The sequence below is a fragment of the Petaurus breviceps genome, unplaced genomic scaffold, assembly GCF_028583685.1.
Source record: "Petaurus breviceps papuanus isolate PSGF00001 unplaced genomic scaffold, PetGlider_PUasm1.0 76, whole genome shotgun sequence".
NCBI lineage: Eukaryota > Metazoa > Chordata > Mammalia > Diprotodontia > Petauridae > Petaurus > Petaurus breviceps.
Window position 1 is genome coordinate 14,981,686 of NW_027186473.1, and position 21,339 is coordinate 15,003,024.

General features: G+C 38.1%; 1 pseudogene; it reads right to left on the bottom strand.

Annotated features, from left to right (window-relative positions):
• Positions 1 to 14,791: 14,791 nt before the first annotated feature.
• Positions 14,792 to 17,192, bottom strand: LOC138174867 (nucleolin pseudogene; annotated as a pseudogene).
• Positions 17,193 to 21,339: the final 4,147 nt, after the last annotated feature.

Genomic DNA, 21,339 nt, shown 5'->3' on the forward strand with positions numbered 1-21,339 from the left:
TGTTGTGAATGTAGAAACTACAAAGACTTGAGGACACTAGGCTGGGAGCCTGAATGACTGAGAGGTGGTGGTGTCCTAGACAGTAATGATGCAGTGGGGAAGAATGTAGGGTTTTGGGCAAAAGATGATGAGTTCTGTTTCAGCACACTGAGCTTTAGATATCTGTGAGACATCAGATTAGAAATGTCCAAAATGCAGTTGGTGATGGAAGACTGGAGGTCCAAACAGAGGTAAAGGCTGGAGAAATAGATCTGAGCATCATTTACATAGAGAAGATAATCAAATAAGTGCTAGTTGAGATCACCAAGGAACATAATTTAAGGGGAGAAGAGAAAAGGACCCAGGACAGACTCGGGGGGGGGCACCCATTGTTAGTGCAGGTATAATGTAGCTAGCATAGGTTCTTAGATCTGCTTTTAGAAAGGAAAACAACTCAAAATGGGTTAACAATCTTACTTTAATCAATCAAACATATATCATTTATCTAGTTCAGGGGAAAAAGTCAGCACCCTGAACTTCAGAGAATACAAACAGTAGTTACAAGCAGACAGAGAAACAGATCAGCAGACAGGGCTTCCCACTGTCCGACCCATCCATACCTAGTCAGTTACCAGAGAGGGAAGCACCAACATCTCGGTTTTCAAAGCCTGGGGTGAGGGGGGCGGGGTGGGAAGCTCAACAGTTGCCCACAGTCTCATCTGGTCAAATCACACAACTCTTTTCAAAGTGAGCCCCACAGCACAACCTCACATCAGGGTATATATAGGGTATATATATTCTCCTGGGTTAGAGACCATCACAACCCTTGTGACCCACTGCCCAATCACAAAGTAACAAGGTGTGGGTGTTCCTGAAGAACAAGCCTCCCACCACAGGCTCCAGGTGACCACATTCAGCCCATTAGGGGGCAGAGCATATTCTCAAATCAGGGAAGGTTCTCAGAGTCACCTAAGCCTATCAAAGGGCCTAGGGGCAGGGAAGATCTTTAGATTCCCATTCCCATAACATATAACCTGGATGACAATCCGGTAAAGGAGACGAGGTGGTCATGTAGGTAGGAGGAGAAATAAGATAGAGCAATGTCATGAAAACCTAGAGAGGAGAGATGTAGCACCGTCCTTGAAATCATATCCTCTGTCCTTCATAATCCTGGTGTTGCTTCTCATTACCTGTGTGACACTGGGGAAATCCTGTAATGTCTCTGCGCCTTAATTTCCTCATCTATAAAATCAAAAGATTGGATTACATGATGTCCAAGTTCACTTCCAGATTTAAATTCTTGTTTAACACGATTGAGTTACAGTGTTAACCTCTTGAAGATTTTTTCCACCTTTAATTTTTTTCTGCTTCCAAGTGTGAAGTGAAAAATGGGAATTATTTAAGGCTCCAAAATCCTCAAATATCACTTTATACTGTCAATAACTTAAAAAAATCCTAGAAACGAAACTAAAAGCAATTAGGAAAAGCAAATTGACATAATGTACTGAATTCATGGAAGGAATAATGGGTGAATTATTTCATGTTTGTAGATGTTTAATAAATAAATATCAGCACTAATAGCCTGTCACCATTCCTCTCAACTTTGATCCTTGTGGTGTTCAGCTGTACATACAAGGTAAAGGCAAAGGAGTAGCTATACAAGTGAATGCCTCCCTCCTGACTTCTGAATGACATTCCTGGACGAGTTTAACACTTAGAATAAGCCACAATCAGCACTGTTCACTTCATTTCTGACAGAAGCCATGCATCCACCTGAAATATCATTTCAGAGTCTACTAGTCATCTCTGAAAAGGAAAAAAAGCTGCATGTTAATATTATATGCAACTCAATCCATGAATGCTACATTTGGTTAGCAGTTTCATTGAAGTTTGGGATCTTTTACTTCAAGTGTATTCTTGCTGACTACCCTCATCCCTAGTACAATAAGTCTAACTCTTCACTCTAATAAATTAGTTTTTTAAGTAAATCACTTCTAAGCCCTCTGATAGATGAGCTACATAAAAAGTTGACTATTACAGCTGGCGTAATATCTGCTTGTGGGCAGCTGGGTGGCACATTAAATAGGGAACTTGGCCTGGAGTTAGAAGACATAAGTTCAAATCTTTCTTTACATACTTCCTAGCTGCATGACCCTAGGTAAGTCATCTAACCTCCATCTACCTCAATTTCTCACGTGTAGAATGGCGATAATAGTAGCACCTGCTTGCCAGGGTCATGAAGATCAAATGAAATAATATTTATAAGACATTTTGCAAAACTGTGAATGTTATGTAAATGTCAGCTATTATTATTGTTATTAATTATTTGTGTCATGTAATTCCAGGTCCAATATCTTTCTATAATAACATTCATGGTAAACGTATGTGGTCTCTTTGCTTTTTCACTTTCTGAATTTTTTTTTTAACAGAGGATTTTAAAAATTAAGTTTGGAACAAAGTTAAACTTTATGAGTTATGCATTTTGAGAAGATCTCAAATCTTTAGAGGTTTGATACCATTTGTTCTTGGCAACATGTGACTTCAGAGCAATACATTTTTAAAGGGCTTGCTAAAAAGATCATCCAAGGAGGCTTTGGGGACATCAAACAACTCTCCCCCTCCGAAATAATTTGATGGGTCAGGTGAACAGTTTCATTGAAAAGTTTGTCTGTGAGGACCAAGGATTATTGTTGCTAATAAATGTAAACCAATCTGAAATCCATAAAGTAGAATCCAAATCCTTTTAAAAAACTCATAGGAAATTTTGCAGAATTAACTGTTTTACTGTTGTAGAAAAGCTATATCAAGAACATTTAAACTTCATTCTTTTAATAAATAGAAATGAGAAAAGGCATTATGGACTGTGGGATAGAAGGGCTTAGGTGACTGCATGATGATCAAGGAAATGGATTTCTGAGTCAAGGGGTGGAGGCTGGCATAATAAAGGAAGGGGGAGGACAAAGAAAACATTCAGAGGATGCAGTTAACTCCAAGGTGCTCTTCATCTTTTAGACACCAGTCAAACAGGGACTGCCTCGTCCTTGCATTTTATTTATTGGCACTTATTATATTCTTTAAATTAAAAAAAATAGTTTCATTTTTGAAGAAATAAACTGAGATGCTAAGTTCTTTTCTAAGGCTCAAGAATCAGTCAGGTGTTCTTGCTTTAGAATCTTGGACTCAAACCCTCTCTCAAAAGAAAGAAAACAAAACTCCTTTTCTCTGTTGAAAAACTAAAGTTTTTTTTCAAGTAGCTTGAAATTCAGCTTCCTTGCATTGTGAAGGATATTGTTAAAAAAATTCTAACCCCAGAGTAATCCAATGCCAGCCCTAGGCAAAGTCCAAAAACCGATAAAATGTTCTTTAGCCTTTCTGCCTGATCCATGTTTTTTTTTTTTTTTTCACGGAGCTCTGTATGACTTTGGCTAAGTCACTTAAGCTTTGGGGGTGTTTCAGTTTCCCCAATTGTAAAATGAAAGGGATTGGAATAGACGATCTCCAAAGATCTGTCTAGCTCTGAAGTCTATTATTTCTCTCTTTGTCTCCTTTCTGCTACCAGGAGGCCAATGCCCTCATACTGCTTCCCCCAGTCTTCTCCAGTGATTTCTGGCCTCTCCTGATGAAAACTTTAGTCAGCTGCCACAGAGTGAGACAATTGGGTAAACTAACTCTCACCTATAATAATTAATAGCAGTTGAATTGTTAATGCATTTGCATTAAAAAGGAAAATTTGCCTCCATCCAAAGGACCGAATCTTCAATGGTGAATTTCAAGCACCTGGACTGACCCAGGAGAAGGTATTTGGAGACTTCCACCTATATGGAAGATTGGTATTGAGTAATGTACACAGTACTGACACATGAACAAATACATTATTTCATTCAGTAACATAAAGGTTTTTCTTTTGATTGTAACTAAGTTATTTAAGAAGGCAGCATGGAAGCCAGGTTGCCAGTGGCTAGAGTGCTGGGCCTGGAGTGAGGAAGACCTGAGTTCAAATCAAGTCTCAGGCACTTACTAGCTGTGTGACCCTGGGCAAGTCACTTAACCTCTCTTTGCTGTAGTCTCCTCAATTGCAATGTAAGGATAATCATAACACCTTCTTTCTTAGGTTGTTGTGAGATCAATGAGATAGTATTTGTAAAACCTTAGGACAGTGCCTAGCACAGAGTAGCACTATGTAAATGTTTGATGATAATGATGATCATGATGATGATGGTTGGTCTCTGAGTCAAGATTTGGGGTTCAGTTCTACTTCTAAGGGGACAACTAGGTGGTGTGGAGTCAGTCCTGGAATCAGGAAAACGATTTCAAATCTATTCTCAGACACTTCCCTACTTCCATATTAACAAGGTGGTCTTCTAGCTACACCTCTCCCATGGCAGGGTAGGGCAAACCATTTCTGGCTAAAGGGCCCCCAAAACCCATGGCCCATTTGGGCTCTAGATATATCTACTCTGGTGCTGTAGGCTGTGCTTATTGCCAGCTTTTTACTCTGGGTGGGAAGCAGCTTCTGCCTCCCTTATGCCCCCAGATCTGTTGTGGGTAGGGTGCCAGTTCCTCAGTAGTGAAGGGGACCAACAGTGAGTCCCAGGGAGTGATGAGATCTGGTGACAGCTATTACCTCTTTCCTTGGCCTAGCAACATTGGCAAGGATGAAGGTTTATGGCAAAGATTATTTATCAATAAAGCCTTTTGCTCCTTCAAAACACAAAACAAAATTGTGTGACCCTGGGCAAGTCATTTAGCCCTGTTTGCCTCAGTTTCTTCATCTATAATATGATCTGGAAAAGGAAATGGCAAACAACTCCAGTATCTTTGCCGAGAAAATCCCAATCCCAATTGGGGTCACAAAAAGTTAGGTACAACTGAAAACAACACAACCATAAACACAACGACAACCTAATTCTGATTCATACTGACTATATACCTTAGCTCTGGGCAAGTCACTCAGGGCTCACAGCAACTCTTAAAGACTATAAATTGCAGAGAACCAGTACTTCCCTGTACCAGTGAGTTTACAAGCGCAGTACCTACCCCCATCCCCATCCCCATCCCTAAGCTAGTTAATACAAAGAAACTATCTCTAAAAGAAACACAATGTTTTTGAGAGTTTGATTCACTAGATTCATTCTTCCTTCTTTCCATTTGCTCACATGATACTTTGCCTGAAATACCTTGTTCTCCTCTCTTCCTATTTATCCTTCATCTCCTGCCTCCTGCATTGTACTTCCATTAACTTCTTCACCCCTTACTGATTCTGCCTCTCTATTCTGTGCCATATAATAGGGGACTTCTGGAGAAGGACCATGTCTTATCTATTTTCTGTGTCCCCCATGGTTTGTGAGGTATTATTTTAAATCAGATTTGGTACATCTGTTAGGGTTTCCCTGGACCTGAAGATTCCAGATAAGTTTTAAGTCATAGAATGTGAAAATCAAATATCAATTTTAAACATTCTGAGTTTCACATATCCTTTTATCACATTACTTCTTCTCTTTCATGTTATGTTCCAAGCAAAAAGACTTGCTTGCTGTTTTCTCTGTGAGTCAGTTCATCCCCTGCCTCCCTACCTCTGCAAAACCGACTTCATTCCTGGAAATGCTTTCCCTTCTTATTCTGATCTCTTGACATTCTTAGTTTCCATTACAGCTCAGTTGAAAAGTAGCTTCCAAAGAGCCTTTCTGGATCCCCTTGGTTATTAGTGCTCTTTTTTCCAAAATTACTTTGCATTTATTTTGCACACATATTTTATATTCTTATGCACAGGTTGCTTCCTTCCAATAGAATGTAAAGCCCTTGAGAGAACGCACTCTTTCATTTTAATCTTCTTATCCCCAGTGCCTACCATAGTATCATGCAAGTAGTAGGCACTTAATAAATGCTTGCTAAATTTTAAATGACTGACTATACAATATGAAGGTGATATGCACGATGAACCTTTAAACTTATATACTTTAGATAATTAAAAAATAATGGTTGTCATATAATTATTTTGTGGAAACAGTTTTATTTGACCAGTCACGGAAATATAAAGAATAGTAGTAGATGGAAATACTTAGTGTATCACTGTCATCTGAAACTCAATAAGCTGTTAGAGTTTTGTCAGGTCTCAACTCTAAGGAGGGGAAACACAGACACACACACAGACACACAGACAGACACACAGACACAGACACTGACACACACCCAAAGAACCTGATCCCTAGCAACACCATTGGCATTGTAAACAGAGAGCAATTTTGGCCTCTCCACATGCAGACTCAGAGTTGCTTGGAAAGGTTATGCCTTCCATCCCCTTTTGTCTGTTCCATATTGGATGGCACTTGAAGTGAGGGGATATGGAGAAGTTGTCCCGTGGCTACTGTCAAACTACCTTAATCTTCCTTGAGTTCTCCTGCTAATTCAGCATGCTGTAAGAACCCCTGACACAATAAAGAATGTCACCTTATGACTTTAAAGGATTACAAGACTATTTGACTTCTTGATTTGACTTAATTCCACATTGATGCATGTTAGGACAGTGAAGTCTGTGCTCCTTACTAATGGTGACAGGATCCCTGTGCATATCAAATGCAGTGGAACTTTGGGATGGTAGCCAAGTTGGTTGAAGATAAAATGACAGGACAGTGTTGAGAGCCTGCTGAGGCTCTTTCTCGTACCTCTTTTGAAAGTTAAGTAAAAAATAAAAACTTAAAATGGATTTCGTTGAAAATAAAACAGAGTTAAAAGGCATGAGAGATTGACAAAAGTTGGTACCCCCACAGCTAACTGAGTGCATCACATGGGGGATAATTAACTCTTAATCTTTAGATACCTTTTTTAAGGCATCCCTCTTAGCAGATCATATGGTTGCATGGACACTTCACTATAGGGATACTAGGAGGTCTGGCTTATATTCATCTCTCTAACAGAGCACTCTAGAATACTGAGCAACCTACACAAATTCTTTGTGGTTCAGATTCTTTCAATTCTCAAGTAGTAATACAAATACTTGGCCCTTGCTTGACAAGGTTAGAATGAAGACCAGAAAAAGCTTCCAGAGTCCTTTTTATGGAATCATTAAGCTATGTAGGTATTAAAAAAAAGCAAGCCAAAACCCCAAAATCCCCCGAGAGTAGTAGCATGCAATGGATAAAGAGTTTTCTTCCAAGTCAGGAAGGCCTGGGTTCAAGTTCTTTATCTAACATGTACTAGCTGAGTAACTTTTAGCCCAGGGGTGGGAAACCTGTGGCCTTAAGGGCAACATGTGGCCCTCTAGGTGCTCAAGGGTGGCCCTTTGACCTAATCCAAACTTCACAGAATAAATCCCCACAATAAAAGAATTTGTTCTGTGAAGTTTGGATTCAGTGAAAGGGCCTAGAAGGCTGCATATAGCCACTAGGCCGAAGGTTCCTCACCTCTGCTTTAACCACTCAGTGCCTCCATGCGAATCTCTAAGACTATGCTTTGTAGAGAATTACTACTTTGGATTGGTAGAGAGATATTCTTCATGGAGAGTTCCTTTACAACAGTGAAAACACAGATGTGGTTTCTTCACCACCAAAAAATACAAAAACAAAGAGATCAAAACTGGATGGCTCCATTTGTGTAATAAGAAAGTTATATTTGATGATCTTAAGTGTTTTTTATTTTTGTTTTTCCTCCCAAAGCTAATGTTCTGTGCTCACCTTATAAGTGAGGGGATAGGTAGAGAAAGGATATGGTTTGATAAGCACTGGCAGGGGGCTGGTTCTACTTTGTGATTTCCAGGAAACAGCATTAGGGAAGTTGGATCCTCTTCTTTGCTGTCGCCAATGGTTTCTGGGGCCATCTGCTTTTTATCTGTAGATTGTATATATATAAAGTGAGGGCAGGGGTTAATATTTTCTCTACCTTCTTCTGGCACCTACAGGATGCCCAATATTATTTCAGACTATGCACACAATTGCTATTCAATATCTGAGCGTTATTTAAGTTTTTTCTATTTAATTTGGACAAAGGCTTCCTCCAATTTATTGGTTGAGGCCCTTTTGATCCTAACTTTATCATTTTCATCTTATTATCTTGCTTTACATTATCTAATCTAATTTATGCCACATCTAGTTACTTGGAAGGTACCTCAGTGGTTCATTTAGTCCAGCTCTCTCATTTTGTAAGTGAGGAAAATGAGGCTTAGAAAGATTAAGTGATTTATCCAAGGTCATAAGTCAGTAAACGACAGTTAACATAGTGAAATAAAATAATTTCTACAAGTGGGCTTAGAGAATACTATCATCCTCAACACAAAATTAAATTAATCAAATTGCTGAAATGGTCTGGACACCAGCCATCTTCATTAATAAAAAATACTTCTGAATAGTGACAGATGTGGTTCCAATCTTCTTAGAGCATCTAGGAATGAACCTGCTCAGCCAGGATATCATCAGACCCTTTATCAAGCCAGATGTTGAAGGGGTAAAAACAAACAATTAATCCCACCACCTGGTCCCAAATTGAAAGTGACATAAAATACAGTTTTATTCATTGGACTCCCTACTGTGCACCAATATAAGAGAAAGTAATAAATATATCCTTGACAGTGCCCCGCTTTGGGACAAAGGGTATGTCACATACAACAAATACTTTGCATGTCATTCAACAAGTTGTAATGAAAGGGACTGGATAAACAGCTGCTTTTGCGATAAATTTTCTTAGAACTGATTTGTTGCATTTATTTGAAATTTAATTGCTTAAGCGTTAGTAATGTACTTTCAGGGCTTAATCCTTTATCAGACTGATAGAATATTGTTGATGGCCTCTTGCAGCATCAATGCAAGGCCAATCGATGATAACCTGCATAACTGTTTTTCAGTGAATTCCTTTTAAGCCATTTAATCAATATTGAGGAATGAAATGTTAGATGAGAGATTCAGATGGGGGGTTTATAAGGAACAGGTCAAAAGTACAAAAATCAGTTAATAAAAAAGTGATTTATAAAAAAAAAAGATAAGGCCTTTAAAAATGAAGTCCCACACTCAAACAGAAACAAAGCAAAACAGTGACAATATTGAAAGCTAGGTGGTTAGAGAGGATAGATTTCTGGTCCTGGAAAAGCCTTAATTCACATATGGCCTTAGATACTTAACCTTTGTGTAAGATTGGTTAAGGCACACATCTGTCTGTCACAGTTTGCTCATTGTAAAAGGGGAATAACAATAGTGCCTATGTCCTGGAGTCCTGTGAGAATCAAAAGAGATAATAAAGTTCTTAGCAAACTTTAAAGGACTAAATGAATACTAGTTAATAATAATAAATAATAAAATAGTAACAATAACTACTTCTAACTCAAAGACAAAGTTTTTATAAGTTTATTCCTGAAGATCTTCAAGGCTCTTAATACTGACAATGACAAACTGAATTTTAGTAGGGAGATGCATTCAAAGGCACAAAATAATAGAATCTGAGCTTTGGGATGGACTTTAAGGATTAAATACTCCATTTTATCTGACACGTGGATAATCCACTGTCATGTGATTTTATAATCTATGCTTGAACACTTCCATTGAGGGAAGCTTACTATATTAGGAGGACATCATTCTATTTCTGTGCAGTTCTAATGATTAGAACTGTCTTTTAATATTTATCTTACTTATGTTTCCCTACTTCCCATTGGTTCCAATTCTGCTTCTCCTGGACAAGAGAAATGCTTAATTCCTCCTTTATATATCTAGCTCCTCACTCATTGTGGATACTGCCAGACTTTGGTTATTTCTTGTTGTGGTAGTCTGAAAAAAATTTCTGGCTTAAAAATTATCTCTCTCTATATATACATATTTATTAGTTTTACATCTCCAGAACTATAATGGGTACTTGTAATAAGCAGCCTCCTTCTGTGCCCTTCTCTAGAAATGTCTGTATTCTATACATCTAGAGCAGGGACATCACTGACCATTCCCTTACTTCCCCCTACCTGTGACATTAGAGATGGAAGGCAAATTAGACATGCTTGAGTGAGCTCTCATTCCTCCTATTAAAACCATGGACTTTAGCCAGCTGGGCTGAGCTATCTGAGTTTGGATGACGAAGAACCCAGATATTTTAACCCACAGTACAGGAAGAATGATGAGAACTTGATGCAGCCAGGGTGTGATGGGTGATGTAGTCTCAAGGTTGCCTGTCTCAGCAATATCACTGACTCTCTTCCTGTTGTGTCCTAAAAAATCATCACATTGAAGGGAGGCTATTCAAGTGAGCCTCCTTTTACTGGCTATGGGGACCTTATGATATCATTTGTCCCAAATCCCTTTTACTTTTCTCCTGTTCCTCTTTGCCTGCCCCAGAGAGTTCAACTTAGGCTCAAAGCTTTCTGTTGCATGAGTCTGAATGAAAATGAAATAAGGATTTTAAATGCTTATTAAATATTTGTTGCCTTTTTTTCTTTTCACACATAATTTGCCAGCATAAGTCTTCTGTTAATACATTTAAGACCTCAAATGGATGCAAGGATTTGATACACTTGTGTTTCAATTAAATTTCTATGAACTAGAGATATTTAAGGAATAAATATGATAGATCAGGTCTGTGATTTTGGTAATTCTCTTACCTGAATATATCTATATATATATATATATATATATATGTACATTTTACAAGTTGGTAGCTGCTGGGATCATATAATTTTAATCTTATAGCTGTTTTATTTATTTATCTTGCAATCAATCACACAGAGTAGAGTTTGATTTCACATTTTCTATATACTATCTTCATCGCCCAATTATGGGTGATGTCAGAATATGGAAAACATAGCTCATTACTTTTTGGTCCCCTCTAATGCCAAGTGAATGCTATTTATTTGTTCTATTGGCAGAAAGTCTAGACTAAATTATAATTTTCTGACAGTTCATTTCATACAAGCAGCACATTTTAAAGTCTTTTACCTTCAGAATTAAGCAATATATGTCACAGTTCCATAGGAAATGTCCCCAAATTATGCTTGGTACAAACTAATCTAAGCTTCAGTGTTTGAGATTCGGCAATATGTGGTTCCCATTAGAAAGTCCTTTATAAAAGCAATACACATGTGGTTTCATGAGTAATAGACAGAATCCCATCTTTTTTTAATAGGCAGTCCTAGATCTATTTCATTGTAAGAGATGGCACTTTATTTTATAATTCTGTGTGCTGAAGATGCCAAGTCATTGGAATAAAATAATCTGACACTCTACATCAATATCTTTAAATTCTTATACTTAAGCTATGACTCAACCAGTTCCATTGCAATCATATATTTTCCGGTACACTGTTGAACAACTCTCAGTTTTCTACTATTCCACAAAGGTTATACTTTAAATGTATTTAACTGATTAAAATAATAAGTAAAATCATAGTACTTGCAGGTAAATTAGAAGCTGTCTAATCCAACACTCCCATTATACAGGTATGGACACTGAGGTCTAGAGAAGTGGAATGCTATATCCAAGAACCAAACAATAATTTGGTTAGTAAAACCAGCAGAGTAGAGATTATAAACTAGGTCTTCTGACTTACTGAACTCTTCCACTAAATCACACTGTATTCTAATCTTGCATTATTTTCAAAGATAATTATTATGTTCTTTACTGCCTATATCAATTATGTTGTTAAACTTATCAAAATTTGTGTTACCTCTATTAATGAATGTGTGTCCAAGTAAATATAGGAAAGGACAACTAGGTGGTACAGTGGATAACATGCTGGGCAAGTCACTTGCCCCTGGTTATCTCACTTTCCTTATCTGTAAAATAAACTGGAGAAGGAAATGGCAAACCATTCCAATATCTTTGCCAAGAAAATCCCAAGTGGGGTCATAAAGAGAGATATGCTTGAAAAAAGACTGACAGAATATAGAAGCCAGACAACAGGAAACGCTGAGACAGCATACACAACTAAATGTCTGGAGTCTGATCTGTGGTGATAAGCAAACAATTAAGTATAGAGAGAAGGTTACATGGTACAGTGGAATAGTTTTTGGAATCAGAGACCTGGTTTTGAATCTCATCTCTTCCTTGTACTTGTGTAACTTGAACAAGTCATCTTACTCTATTGGGTCTCAGTTTCCTCATCTCCAAGATTAGGGAGCTGGACTAGAGAAACTCTGAGGTCACTTCCAGCTCTAGAATTTTGGTCCTAAGGAGAAAGGAATGGCCAAACAGTCGTTGGGTGGTAATGTGGATAGATGGCTAAGCTTGGAGTCAGGAGCACGTAGGTTGATGTTTGCCTCTGAAAGCTATTTACTAGCTATGTGACCATGGGTAAGACTCTTAACCTTACTGAACTTCCTTTCTTCATGTTGAAAAATGAGAAAGACAAGACTTGTAATTTCAACCTCAAGCATAACTAAGAAAAATATATGTAAAGTGCTTTGTACATTTTAAAGTGAATATCAACTTAATATAGCAGACAAATGAGGACATCTTTTGTTTGTATTTAGTGTTGGGAGGAATCTGCTAATTGTGGATCAAATAGCAACTGAGCAAGGGGTAATATCATACTATCCTAGAAAGTCAGGTAATTTTATGAGAAAAGATATAGCCAAGGAGACTCCTGCAACCCTCAGAGACCAAAGTCTGTGTACCACATTTCTGCTCTCTGGTTCTTGGACTTACTTTCTTGAGTAGCTCCTATGGTACCCAGCTTGGTGGAGTATATTTATTTCTATATATCTGTATCAGATACAGATATGTATATAAATGTGTTTTTTACTCTCCTTCAACTCCCATAATCCTTTCTTTTTTTGGGGGGGAGAAGGCAAGGAAATTGGGATTAAGTGATTTACTCAAGGCCATACAGCTAGTAACTGTCAAGTGTCCAAGATCAAATTTGAACTCAGTCCTCCTGACTCCAGGGCCAGTGCTCTATTCACGGTGCCACCTAGCTGCCCTGTAACACTTTTGAAAGTCTTTTTGATTGGATTTTTAAGATTGTAGATGAAAATATTTTTCTTTTCTTCACTTATCAGGTGTACTCTATACAAGAGTGCATAATTAATTCTTTGGTCTTTTAATACTTATATGTTATCTTCTCAACCAACTGTAAATTTCCAAAATCTTCCTTTTCTGAAACCTTCCTTGCCTCTTAATAGCAGGGATTAAAACATCTTCTGTGTCTCTAAGGTTTTAGATTCTTCCCAATACTTTATAATCTTTATCAATGCTTCCTAGATTCCTAGATGTGTTTATCATGTGAAACACCAAGAGTGTGTCATAATCATTAGATCTGAAAAATCTTAGAAGTTTCTGCATCAAATCTTGACTACATGGTCTATGAAGAAAGCAGACCTTAGCATCATTATTTTCTAATGAGATGGGAAAGGATGGAATAGAATAGAATAGAAAGCTGTGAAAATAGGACCGAGTGGAAATAATAAATATTATTAATAAATTTAATAAATGGAACTATGGTTGGTCCATAGCTTCCTGTAATGATTTAGTAAGACATCCAAAAGCATTTAAAAGTTAGAAGACAACCCCTCCCCCCATTTTTACTTTAATCATGAACACACACACACACACACACACATACAAACACAAATAAAATAAAATGCCCCTAACTAAAGGAAGAGACAGTTTTAGAAGAACAAGGTACTTTTTCAGTATACAGTATCCTTACTATCTACTGCTGCTGAATGGATTGTTTGGGAGGAGAGTAGGAAACTCTACCTTTCTCAAATCTTCTTACCCAAGTGATCACAGCTATATAAATTTTATTAGTTATGTATTCTCTGTCTGTCTGTCTGTCTCTGTCTCCTCAGACCTCTCATAACCCAAATATGCCCTCTGCTTTGGGGGCAAACAACTAAACAAGTGTCTTCACTCTATATTTGTCACTCTCTATATAATAAGCTTCAAAGAAGCAAATCGTTCCTTTCAGAGTGTGAATTAATTTCCAATCAACATACAGCATATATTTATATACAGGAGAAAAATAGAAGAATAAGTGTGTTGCTCATGGCTAAAAATATGGAGTACAAAAGAAAAAAAAGAAAATGGGCTCATGTCAAAATTTAGGCATCATATTCTTGGGAAAGAAATGCTATTCTGGTATTGAAATAAAAATAATGTTTTCCTATACCAGGAACCCATAAACCTTCTATGCACCAAGATTATTATTCTTTCTTAACTTGACTTTGTTCTGTAATAGGTGGACATTTTGATATTTAATAATTTTTTTATTTATAGAAGGAAAAAAGGAACTAGAAGTAAAAGAATCACTTATCTCACTTTATAGCTCTAAATTAGCTATGGGAAAATGTGGGAAATAGCCTCAAAAATATCATATTCTGCCTTGCATAATTAAGCTAATGCTTTTAGCCTAAAAGTCAAACAATAGACTTGCTGGTTTCCTTAGGAAATATGAAAAAGGAACCACTATATTTTCTTTAAATTATGCATCAATAACTTCTGTGGTTGTCAAAGGAGATTTTAAACCATAGAGTTTTGTTTTGTTTTGTTTTTCATTATGCCCTTGAAAACTTACAGAGAATCATTTCTGGGTTGAATTTCTCTAAGGAATCTGATGTATAATCAGTCATTGAATTTACTGATAATCTAATTGTCTGATAAAAGCTTCCTTTGCTCTTTTAGACATTGACCTTGGGAAAAGGTCTCAACCCTTTTCATTTTACATGTCTGATGGACATATTCACCCAGAATGAAGGCTAGGTACTCTATAGCTATATCTATCTGAAACTACTAGATGACTATTTTTAGTATGTCAAACGACCATTTTATGGTTTATGTTTCACAGGATCATAAATTTGACTGGGAAGGCACTTAAAGATCATCTAATTTAATCACCTTTGTTCAAAGTTTTCTCATACTATGCCACAAAAGCCCTCTTGGCCTGTTCTCCCACATTCTTTGCCATCAAATACTCGATGACCAGAACTTCTATGACCACCACCTTGACCTCCAAAGCCACTGGACTTGGCCCAGTCCAGAGTTATTTTGTTTCCATCAATCTCTCCATCTTCAATGGCCTCTTTCACAGCTTTAGAATCTTCTTCTAAGTTGAAGTCCACAAAACTGAACCCTTTAGATGACCCTGTCTCCCTTATTCCCTGACTATCCTGGCAGTTAGAAAACTGTGAAATTAGTCTTTCAATGTTTCTTCTGTTGCATCTCGCGATAGACTTTTGATAAAGTTTTGTAGGACTGGGTCCTTGGTGCTGCACTAATTGTCTTCTGTCCTTAGCTCCAGCCTGAATATCCTGCCTTTAATTTTTATATTGTTACAGGAATTCAATGCTGTTTTACCCCCACCTTCCACAGAGGCAAATTCAATGAATGCCTAGGTTTTAGGTCAGCCTTGGTTGTTCTGGAGCAAACTGATCGATGTTGCCTTCTTAAACACTTTCTGCAGATTTTCTTCAGTGGTTATTCAGTACCACTGTCTTTGAATCAGCTGCATTGCTGTTATACCTGCCCCTGGAATTATTTTTCCTACCTCTTGAATTCTCTTGTCCTTGACTTTTTTCCCAAGTAGTCCAGAATGAGCTCTTGACTATCAATTTAGGCTCCCCTTTTCTCTCCATAGGCGTTATCCATTTCCACTTCTTTTTTAAATTTAATGTAAGCAATTCCTTTGGGTCTCTGTAATGCGAATGTAAATTTTAAAGATCTTCCCTGCCCCTAGGCTAAAGTGCACCAGAAGCCTGGGGAGGGAGGCTTGTTTTTCAGTAGATACTTCTTGATTGGCCAGTGGGTCAATAAGGTTGTTACATTCTCTGAGCCAGGAGAAGGCTATATAAGCCCTGATGTGTAGCTTTGTTTTGGGACTCACTTTGAGAAGTGTTCTGTGATTTGATCTGAATTCTGGGAAGCCGTTGTTGAGAGTCCTCCGGCTTTGAAAAACCCAGAATGTGGAAACCCAGATGTTGACTGGGTATGGATGTAACGGTTGGACAGTTTGGAAATCTGTCTACTTGATGTTTCTGTCTTGATAATTATGCCTGTATACTTTGAGGTTCAGGGTGCTGACCTCTTCTCCTGAACAAGGTAAACGATATATGTCTGACTGATTAAAGTAAGCTTGTTAACCCATTTTGAGTTGCTTTCCTTTAACAAAGCAGATCCAAGAACCTGTGGTAGCTGCAAACCCTGAGGATGCTTGGGGTGCTTGCTGCTACAGTCTCCTGTCCTTGGTGCAGACCAGTCAAACAACCTCAGTAGCATCTTCTAACATTTCTTTCAATTCCTCCTGATTTACTTTATGAAGCAAATTCTTGATGGAGATATCCTCACATCTCCCTCTTTTTTGCTTACTTTTGCCTCTTTCAGTTTCATTTCAGAGCCAAGGACTTTGGAGTCACTGAGTTCCAGAGCTTTCCCCATGTCTTCAGTGGATTCAAATTCCAGATAGCCAAACTTCCTTGTGGTACCAATGCAGATGTCCAGACCCATAAAGTCATTTTATTTTATTTTTTTTGCGAAGAAGTCCATGATGGAATTTTTAGCTCAGAAGCAGTTTTGTTTAAGGTCAGGTTACAAGTGAAGAGACTGAAATTTGAAAGCTTCAGTTTCTAATTTCTTTTTCTTAGTTTTGGGGTCTCTCTATTTACCATTTCCTTTTCCTCTTCCTTAGTGCCTATTTGACAGGCACTTCCTCCTCTTCATCTTTGTCTTCCTCTTCCTTTGATTCCTTGACTTTCTCAGCTATCCCAGGAGTGGCATTCACAGAAGCATCCTTCCCTTTGGCAGGTGTAGTAGCCCTGGATTCTTCTTCCTGTGAGTCATTCTCCTCCTCTTCATCCATATCACTATCATCTTCCTCCTCATCCCCTTCTTCCTCATAGTCTTATTTTGCTGGAGCTGCTCCCATTTTTGTGGCTTTGGGTGGCTCAAAATCTTCATCCTCACCTTCACCGTCTTCTTCAGATTCACTAACTTTCTAGCTTTTCCCCCTGTTTTTTTGCCCCTTTGTTCAAAGAGGCTTTGCTTTAGCTAGGGTGGCTGCAGTTTTAGCTGGAGTGGCTTCCTTTTCCCCTGGTGTGATGATAGTTTTGTTGTGGGTAGCGACTTTTTTGGCCATGACCACAGCTGCTTTCTTATCAGGAGTCATAACTGATTTCTTGGAAGGTGTTCTAGCAACAATGGCTCTTTTTTTTTGCCTGGTGGTACTATCTTTGCTGGTTTGTCCCCATCCTTCTTGCCCTTCTCCTGAGGGGCCACAACATCTTTACTGTTTTTTTTCTTCATTTTCTGACATGTCCTCATTCTTGCTATCTCCTTTGGGGGAGGAGACTTTTTTTTGGACTCACTTTGATTTTTAGCAGCCTTCTTGGGAGTCCAGTAACCCTTTCCTGATGGAAACTGAGACAAAAAAATTATCTTTAAATACAGAAGTTGTATTAGAATGACCCTTAAGGACCCTTCCCTTCCAGTTTTACATGTACAATCCCATAATGCTATAAACTCCTTTGTTTGCTTCTCTGAGGAGAATCTTTAAGTCCTCTTTTTTGTTTAGGTACAGCTTTTTATATTTTCTGGTTTCATTTATAGTAACAATCTGTATTTGGATGTAGTTCATCTTTTCCTGTATTATATACACTTGTTGATTGCTGGAGATATATCACACGTTGACAATGCCATCAATTAAACTATTTTCAGGCAGTCTGAAACTCTTTGATTATTCATTCTCTATGTTCCCTTTTCTATCCTCCCTAAGGAAGAGAAGAGAAGGACTCTTGCAGGACTGAAGGCTGTTCTGTTATTTTATGTTTAATAGGTTGTCACGGAGGGAAAGAAATTGATAACCTAGTGGGTGACCTTATGGTGATGAGAGTTTCTGAACTTAGCTGAGTTGGTTGTGGACCATAATCAAAGTTTTTTCAGTGAGATTGAATCTACCAGAATTTGTACTCTGTTGCCATGACCTTCAAGAAGCTAAGGTCACCGATACACTAAAGTGGAGTGCCCCAGTGGCATTTTTTCTGGCAAGTATGTCTATCTAAACTATCGCTTTTCCATTCATGGGGAAAATTAGGTTCTGCAAGTAAGATATATTTAAAAATCCTCACCAAAATCACTTTGCCAGTAGTCTTCAGTTGAGTTAAGTCAAGGTTCTTTGTGGCCTCCCAATCCCAAAGACCACAGTGCATCATGGAAAACATTCTGCAATAATAAATTGCCCAAGTGATATAGGAAGTAAACCTCAGACCTGAAGCAATATACTCCACAAAGATCTGAGCCTCATCTCCCTCTAAGAAAGGGACCTGAAGACCTTCCACACTCTGTTATCTTAGGATGATCAAGGAAGGAAAGGGTTCTTGATTTCTAATAACAATTGAGGCTATTGGTTCTTAAGGAAGTAGTTCTTAGCATCTAGCAGCTACTGGGACTAGGCACAAGGCCATAATTAGCCCTGTGACATGGCTTGGGGAAGTCACATACTGTCTTTGAGGCATTTTCCTCATCTAAAAAATGAGATGCAAATTACTGAACAAGCATATATTAATTTCCTGCTAGGTAAACCACACTGTGGTTGCCTCTGGAGAGACACTCTTACAATCTAAAATGTATCATCCAGAAATAGACTTAGAGATTGTAGAGACCTTAGAAGTTGACTAGTTTAATACTTTCATTTTACAAATGAGGAAACTGAGGCCCTGAGAGCTTATCAAGGTCACCTATGTAAGTAACTGGCAGAGTTGGGCTTGCAACCCAAGATTTCAGAAATGTAGAAGAAATTATATTTGGTATTAGTGTGAAGGATGAGGAGGAAGAGGGAAAGACAATGTTGGAGGAATAAGTGGGGAGGCTATTGCAAAAGTCTGGATGAGAGGCAATGAAAATAGTGTTGTGGCAGGAAGGGTCAGGATGGTGTAATATTACTCAGATAGAATTAATAGGATCCATTGTTTTCTGGATTTAAAGAATGAAAAAGAGAGAGTGATCCCTAAAGGAAGGCTAAATAATTTCTAAGTCCCTGATAGTACTAAAATTTTGTCTACTTAAGAAGTTATTGTTCTAGGCCATTGTAGTAGAGGTAGTATAAAATAACTACAATAATTTGATATCAGAGAGTCTGGGTTCAAATCCTGGCTTTCACATTTATACACTGGGAAAGTCATTTAAGACTTTGGGATTTAATTTCTTTCATAATTCATAAAATAAGGTTGTTGGAGTATATGCCCTATAAGGTCCCTTCTGGCTATAAATCCATGATTCTGTGATCCTAGAAAGAAAATAACTTCCAAATAATATATCTAATTCACTACCAGTAATCAATCAAGTGGAAGGTGTTGTGATGCATGCAGTCCTAGGCTTAAAGGAAGGAAATAACTTATTAGATGTGTGACCTATGACAAGTCATTTAACCTTGACATGCCCTAGACAACTCTGTGGGATTTTTCTAAGTCATAGACCATTGTAGATAAGTGTTGGTGGAGCGAGATCGCATGCCTGGCATTCTCTCACAAAATCAGTCAGCTAAAATTTATTAGATACCTAAAGTACTAATTTTTGTACTAGGTGCTATGAATGACAAGCAATGACGTGTATGTTCCTTCTCTTCAAAAAGTGTTTAATTTGATAAGGAAGAGAGACAACTTAGCATTGTGGAAAGTGATCCATTCTTAGAATAGGGAAAACCTGGCTTCTGGTATTGTGCTCTGATACATACTGGTTGTGTGACCTTGGGAAAATTTTTGACTGATTCTCTCAATAAGTTGCAGAACAGTTGCTGAAGGGGTACAGGGAATTCCCTCATCCAAGCTTCTGAAGTAAAAATGCAGTGGTAGGTGAAAGGAATGATGGGAAGTGATTTGGGGCGCGGGGGGGGGAGAGTTAGACGGGACAAAAATACATCAGACAATAGTGAATACTATGCCTTATGCTTCCTAGAAAGTTCTGAATTTCATGGCATGAACATTTAATGATTTCCCTTCTTGATGCTTTTCTCAAAGCTTAGGGGTATACCCAAAACACCCCTTTACTTTCCTAATGTATGTCTTTAATGTAGAGACCTTTTAAAAAAAATCTTTGCTAATAGAATTTATATATTTGTCTTTATCTCTTGGAATTTCATATTTCTATCCCTACTTATTGGGGAATCCCAAACTAGTCAAAGGTTGATGTTCTTTTCTCATTTCCACAGGACTCATATTTTAGGCGTGCTCTGCTTTGTTGAGCACACTGAGGTTACATGCCCATGGCTAGATGTTGCCATCATGTGTAACCACAAAAGACTACATAGCAGTACCAAGTTAAGACAAGTCCTCAAGGAAATCAAACTTAAGATAAATTGAGATTCAACCATTCTCACTGACAATTTGGCAGCTAATAAATCATCAACTGGTATTACCTGACACAAACAGCATGAACAAATTGACATCACTGACAAGATCATATCTCTGAATGACAGCCTGTAGAGTAACAGAAGAGAATTTAACTTTCCCCCAAATAATGAGATAGTCCAGAACTTTAGGAATTTTTTCTCATGGGGCAACAAATTGTTGAGAAGTTAGTAGTAGCTTACCAGTAGGGATTTTTCTCCTAGGGGCATGAGGAGTTCAGGGGGTTAGTAGCCGTAACCCTTAGGGCAGTTTGGCTTTGGGCTCTGGGAAAGACTTGGCTCATCCTCCAGTCTATGGTGGAGAATTGTGAGGGACCAGAATGGCAGGTGCAATGAGGAGGTTGTATGCCCTGCAGGGAAAGAAGTATATTCCTTTAGAAAGAAATCCTCCCCACCCCTATGGGGTTCCATGTTAGCACTCTGGAGTAAACCTCCATTTTTCCTTGCTGTTGATGACTTTGAAGAAGTTCACCATTTTGAGGGAAAATTAATTAACTTTGGTTATCTTCTTGCATCTTGTAGAAAACCTCAGAAATCTATGACTCAATGTCAGACTAGCCCAGTGGGAAAATGGAGAAATGCCCAGGTGTCTTGAAGTCCACTTCTTTTTTGGAGGTAAGATGTGGTGAACTATTATGTTCTCTGCAATGTTTCCATCCAAGATTTTATTATCCCTCGTGACTGAAAACCCTTCTTTCATGAAAACTGTTCACTAAACTAGTAGTCCTAGGCGATGTTACTGGGCTTTCTTGGAGAAATAACAATATTTACTCCTCTTCCTCCTCTTCCTTCTCTACTACTACTCTGACCCTTCCTCACCCTCTTGAAATCTTGAAGGAGGTTATAATTCAGAGTCAGATTGCAATTTCAGAGAAAGACATAATTTTTTTGTAAGACCTTGAACCACAAAAGCCAAGGTTACTATGAGATAGTGCTTGTCTCAAAGTGATTATAATTCAAAATGAGAGTGAAAGCAAGACTTAGATTCCTGGTCTTTCAGCCAAAATTTCTAACCCACAGAGTGACAAGGACCTATTGTGCATCTAGGAGAGTTACATCTTACTGAAG